Consider the following 6,788-nt stretch of genomic DNA (forward strand, 5'->3'; position numbering starts at 1 on the left):
AAACACATACTGTACTGTAGCAACTCACACTAAAGCTGACCACCTGAGAGTCATGAAAATGTCACTGCAAACACTATTAATTAGGACTGGCAATGCTCATGTTGCCTTCAGCTTGCTGTCCTCGCTCATATTTTCTTCATTTCATACTGTTTTCAATCAAAAAAACAAGAATTAAAGGTTGACTTTAAAATGAAGTTTCCAGAACAGCTCCACTCAAAACAAGAATAAACTCACTGATTGTTGCCTACAGCCTAAATTGTTATCATGGCCATCAGTTCCTATATCTAATGGTATATGAGAAATGTACTGCAAGTTAGACGTGCTCCTTTTACAGCGTTATTTCAAGCACTAGCAGGGGGAAGAGGAACAGTTGACTTTCATGGTTGAATACAACAGTTTTTGAGGGTTTTGCCTTGAAGGGCATTTGAATTTTTTAGCAGTTTCTCTGAGTGTTCATTTAAAAGGAAGCAACACTGCTTTGTTCTGAATCACTTTTTCTCAACTGAAAGCAGGAAAAAGGTCAAGTTACAAATATCCCCAACAGCTTGGACTCTGGGAAAGGGCTGTATTCACAGTTTACAATGGCGTGTTCCAAAGAAGGCAGATGAAGTTCATTTCATTAAAACAGTAGTTCCCTTTTTAATTTTATTTACATTATACAGTACAGGACTCAGCCTGGGTCTTTCCACATAATCTTTCTCATACTCCTAGGTTGTGTCTTCCGTGAGCCTGCGTAAGCAAAATGTAGTTAATAATATAATAATAACATTACTTTATTAACCCTTTACAATTTCTTGCATTAGGAATAATCTTTTCGCATACCCCAACTTGCTCTCCATGAGACACACAGACACACAGATAGGGAGAGAGCCTGGGGTCAGAGCGCAGGGTCTGCCATAGTACAGCACCCCTGGAGCAGTTGGGGTTAAGGGCATTGCTCAGGAGCCCAGTGGAGTAGGATTCCCCTGCTGGCTGCGGGATTTGAGCCGGCAACCTTCCAGCCACATGCGCAGATCCTTAGCCACAGAGCCACTGCTCCACCCTAAAAAAACAGATAAATAAGAAAACTAACATCCGTTTGCCTGTAGTATTAATAACTAGTCATTTGCAAAGCATTATAGAGAATATCAGTTATAGAAAGCAAATATGTAACCGACATGATTAACACAGGATATATTAAAGTTCATTTCTAGGATATATAAACTTCCTATTTTAATATCTGTTTAACCCATGGGCATTTTGGTTATTGTTAGTTGAACCTGTCTAGTTTTGGGTGTTATGCAGGATATAAATCAGGTCTGACAATTGTGGAGGTCACAATCAGAAATCCTTCGGAACAGATCCTGGATGAGTACAATGGGAAACTAAATTAGAACAACAAAATATTTTGACTTCTGCGTCTCCCGATGGCAGACACATCCCATGGGATTTTGTGACGACAGCACCACACTGTGAAGTTAACAGGGAAGAACTGCCTTTATCTTCCTCCTGGCAAACGTACATAGGGTTCCCAAATGTACAGTAAGTCAAACAGATACAAACATTCCTTTATTCCACTATCCATTAAAACTGTCAATGCAAATGGCAAGGATAAACTCAATTTTTGACCTTTACAATCCACTTGTGTGCAATATGTTTTGTAATGTGTTATAAATTATATATATTGTTATGTGATATATATGTGAAATAGAGTGATGTGCAATGCTTTGTTTTTTTGGTGTGTGTGCATTATATTTAAATGTACAGAAGTGCTGTGTGTCCACAAACTATTCCCTCAAGGGACAATAAATCTTATCTTATATCTGAGAGCTCTAAATGCAGTTAATCAGTATCCCCTAGAAATGTATAGCTTCTTTCTTGAAAGCAAGAACACATCGGCTTCTGTCAAAGTGTGAAACCAGTCTGACATCCACAAAGTATTTACAATACATATTTCTTATATTGATAACTCCTGCAACACCCCCGGGTAACACCTGACACCACAAGATGCTTGTGTACAGTCTCCTCAGCCAGCTGGTCCTAAAGCTTGCTGCCATGAGTCCCATTGACACCTGCTAACCTCAGGACAGCACTGCTTAAACACCACAAAACAAATCAAACTAATGGCAGCACAATTCAAACAACACTACCCCATTCACTGGAACACACACACCAACACAAAACAAACAGCCATGCTACCCGACCCTAAGATAATGGATCTAATTCCAGAATTCCACTCTTGCCAGAATCGGAACAACTTCTAATCCTACTTAGGATGTGGGATGGAAACTCAATAGAGTTGGCAACCCAGTATGTGCTCTCCTGGCACAGCCTGAGGAACAGAGAGTGAATATCTCAAATAATGTATTTTTGTAATGTCTACAATTGTTCAGATTGTTATAGGCAAATTGTTCAAACAATTAAGTGCAAAGCTTTGGCAAAATTGAAATTCATTTGTAATGCCAATAAAACCCTTTAAATTTGATGTTAAATTTAAAGAGTTAAAGTTAGATTGTTATATAGTATATCTATGTATGTATTTGCTATTAATTAACCAATAAGCCTTCAGCTAACAAAATGTTGAAACCCAGTATGGGTTAAGAATGAGTGATTAGGAGGTTGCCCAACATAATCCTCTTGCCTCTAATAATATCTCATGTGTTAATTATCTCATGTTATTTTTTTCTTCTCCAGTTATCTTGGATGAGGTGACATTGAAACATGCGTCTCTTAAAGTGAGATGCGGAGTTATTTGGAACCCTATTTTTTTTGTATCTGCCCCAAACAGTCTCTGTGCCATTCGGTAGATCTCTAAAATAATACCAAACACCGAGTTTGTGAGCCATCACTCACGTTGATCCTGACACCAACCCAATAACCTTGAAACCTTGACCCTTAAACCTTGAGTCTTCACCTGCCTGGTACTTCAAGAGCTGTCTAGAAAGGATTGTGTCTAATGTCCTTTTTCTTGGTCCCATGCTACATTCACATTCTGGTTCACTTTACTCTAGGGCAAGTGTCTCTGGGAGAAATGTAACCTAAATCCCATTAAAGAAGCCTCAATCATTTACCTATTAGTGCACCACTGGGCTGTCAGTGCTTGGGTTCAATTATTCCAGGAGCTCTGAGAAATGGATCTGAGAACTTCTCAGAGGACAGCAATTTTCTTTTTCTTTGGCAGCATAAAAGAGCTTTATGTTCCTCAGAAAATCAATTTTAGACTAAACCTGAAAGAAGCAGCACTGAAATACAAAAATGCCACTGGAGGAAGTGGAGTATTCCCTCCTTCGCATTTTACAGACGTTGTGTAGATTAAATTTCTATGCTGTGCTGCAGGAAAATACATTTTTGATCCTCCTGGAGACTTTGTGACGGTCTGGGAAACCATACATTTTTGAAGATAATAATTTGAAAAAAAAAAGAATTAAATTGTTATGGATTTCTGTTCTGTCTTTACTGACAGAATATTTGTGGTATGAATCATTTACCGCAAACAATAGGTTGAGTGATTTGGATCTCCAGCAGAAGAATGAATATCTTTTAATATTAGTCTTTCTTTACACCAACAACTCTTTATACAATACATATTTAGCTCTGGTCTTTCATATTAAATACATATACAATACTGAAGTAGGTTATATACATGTTGTATTTTCTTGGTTTGTAATAGTCTCATATTTCACTCATAAATAAGCTTCACACGAAGAGAAAACATCCTTTGTGAAAGACTCAGCTATTTCATATACTGTAATATTTATAAATCAATTATACAAATGTCAGAATAGCTAAGGTCATCAAAACTTTGAATGGCTGCAAAGTCTCATAATGAACAATTCCCCAAGGTGCATTCGCCACAGCCATGTAAAATGACTTATCTCATATGACCAAGAAAAAAACTAATAAAATGTAATAGAAACATTGAAAGGAGTACAGAAACTCTCAGGAAACTTGCAATTTTTAGATTTCAGCATTATATATGGAGAAGCCTTCAATAATTACTAAGATTGAAGCTTAATTTCCAAGATTAATATTTACCAAACCCCCCCCCTTTCATTTCTTCAAATAAGTTTGGATACTCAGTCTGGAACTGATAATATTTCAATAAAATAAATTCACTTTCGAATTAGTCCTGAAAGAGCTCTGTTCCACTGACTTTCCCTGACACCTCCCCCATCTCTATGCTGCGATGAACTGTAAGTTTCTGTGAACCTTCCTTGAAAACAGGGCTGAGGAGAGAGTCCGCAGGGTTCCTACCTCCTGGCATGTAAGAAGAACAAAAGAAGAAACACAGCGTGAAAGCTGTATCCTAATGATATCAATTTCTTACCGTCTCCGCTCACCTTTACTCCACTCCGCTCTCTAAAACTGTAAAAGGAAAAGAAGGCTCTGGTGACTGAAAATGTCAATGAATCATCTTATATTAGCCTTGCGTATTTCATCATCAATTTTTATTCGCTGTCTGCCTGCACCGGAAAGACAATGTACATTAACTATGACATCACATTAAGAAATTCAAATTTAACTCCTGTCTATCGAATGTCTGTTACTTTTTGAAGAGAGCATGCTTTTTTTTCAATTTAAGGGATAGGCTGGGATTAGAAATGTAGCAAAAAAAATACATTTGGCCATGTTGAGATATCCTACATGCTTACCAAAGTAAAGGTCTGAAGTATTGTCCATGTTCTCAGCACGTTGGGTCAGGTTTTAAAAACAAGAGAGCATCAGGAGGAATGTGCTGTATTCCTTTTATTGCTCCACATTTCCCACATACTAGAGCTGCTGGTACTGTCTGTAAACAGAACAAGCCCATCAGAGATCAGCACTGATCCACTTAGAACTTTCCCTAAATATTTGCACTATAGACCTAGTTTGTACCAAACTGTACCTTCCTGAACTCAGACTTTCTCAGCAGGCTCATGACCCACATTTAAGGCTTATTGTTATGAGAAATGAAATGGAAACATTTAAGCTATAAACCAGTGTTATTACTGTCTCATTAAATATTTGCACCACTTTTAATGTGACTCATTGAATCGTCACTGGTATCCACTAAAATGAGATGGACAGCTCATGTTTTAATTTTACAGTAGCTTCTTTCTGTTTGCTTATTAGACAAATGCAGATCATAACCCTTTTAACAAGATTAAACCTAATTTGATTGATGATGATGTGCTTTTTACTTTTGTCCACGTTGTATAAAAGTGAGCAGCCAGCTCTTTAATAAAGCATAATGACATAGCTGGCCTAATTACACTGATATATATTTCACTGGAAAACTCAGAGCCCACAAAGATGTCATGAAGAGTCCTACATCACATTGAGGCTTCCAGAATTGATGTGGATGATCATTCAAAAAATGAATCGTAATCTACACACCGACTACCACAGTGATGCCAGACTTTTTTAATTGGCAGACAGGCAACGTTTATCTAATTTATTAACACTTATCTAATCCATTTTACTGTGTTGTTTTCTGTCTTCCTGCTGTCCCTAAAAGACCCTCATTCACAGGCAATTGTAACTTCAAGGCTGTGAGCTGGCTATCCACTGTAGGACATGTCCCTTCTTTTAACTGGTTTTTCTTGTTCATCTGTGCAGCATGATTCATGACCATGGATATTGAATTGATTGTATTACTTTGATTTTAGCTTATTAGAAACTCAGGTTAAGGATTTCAAAGTGATTTTCTGTCTTTTTTAATCTTTTCCCGTAGCACTTATTTTTTTTCCTTAAAAAAAATATGGATTATGTATCTTCCTGTAATAGAACAAGAAAAATTAGGATAGTTCTCGAAATATTGGGTGTGCAAGTGGTTCAGATTGAAAAGGCAAAAGCTGTGAACAATTTGTTTACCAAACTCCAAAAATATTGTGTGAGTTAACAGCCTTCTCCCCACCAAGAAAAAAAATATTAGAAATAGTTAAATAATTTGAAAAATTACATTCAAATATTCTAAAGCCTGCCTGTTTTTTTAATTAGCTGTGAATAGTCTTCAAGAAAACTGTATTTCTATATACTGTAACTACAGCAACCTGGCATCCTATCAGAACAGATTTACCTAGCGAATGTGAAAGAAAACACTCCATAATGCCTCAAGTTTGCTCCGAGGTCTTCACATGCCAGAAATAATTTGATCATTTTACCCTTCTACGACGTAAGCTCCATTTGTGGGACTTAGCAGCTTGATTTGTTCTCTTCTGCTGCCGGGTATGTGGAGAAAGAGTTTAAATGCAACAGAACCGAAAAGAAAATCACTGCTGAGGCACCGTGGAGGCACTGCATCAGATTAGAGTCTTTATTCCCAAAAGCAGTCGTTCTGCTGTGAGAACTGGTGTAATCCTCACTCATCCCTGGACTAGGAAGTAGGCACAAAAGAGAGGAATTGAATGTGGAATTGAATTGATGTTCCCTATCAAGGAACCATAGTTCAATATCACTTTTACGGCAAAAAATCAGCTCATGAAAACTGCAAAAACAATTTTTCCTCATAATTAGAAATCAGCAGGTGTTAGAAACCTGCTCATGACCTTGACAGACTTCTGTTCTTTAAGTGATACAGCTGATGTATAAGGTGATGTATAAGCTGATTGATAAGGTGTGTGGGCACGAGTTATAGCACCTAATCTGAAAAGGAGCCCACGTGAAACCTCGGTGGATCGCTTTGGATAACTTTGGGTTTTCACTCACTTGACTTTTTTTTTTCCCCCAAAGAAAACCAAAAATTTTTGTTTGTTTGTTTGTTTGTTTTTCCCCGCTCAGAAGAAAGGTAAAAGTTCAGCCTGAAACCCGGAGTGCAGTGCAGATGGAAT

At 37.5% G+C, this 6,788-nt stretch overlaps 1 long non-coding RNA gene across 1 annotated transcript; it reads right to left on the reverse strand.

Moving 5' to 3' along the window:
* Positions 1-614: 614 nt before the first annotated feature.
* Positions 615-4,753, reverse strand: LOC138224921 (uncharacterized). The gene is made up of 3 exons (XR_011183419.1): positions 4,632-4,753; positions 4,307-4,344; positions 615-1,042 (listed from the first exon to the last, which is right to left on the reverse strand). It is a non-coding gene; the product is annotated as an uncharacterized lncRNA (long non-coding RNA).
* Between the last annotated feature and the right edge of the window lie 2,035 nt (positions 4,754-6,788).

This window comes from Lepisosteus oculatus, chromosome 23 (genome assembly GCF_040954835.1).
Source record: "Lepisosteus oculatus isolate fLepOcu1 chromosome 23, fLepOcu1.hap2, whole genome shotgun sequence".
In the NCBI taxonomy this organism is placed as follows: Eukaryota; Metazoa; Chordata; class Actinopteri; order Semionotiformes; family Lepisosteidae; genus Lepisosteus; species Lepisosteus oculatus.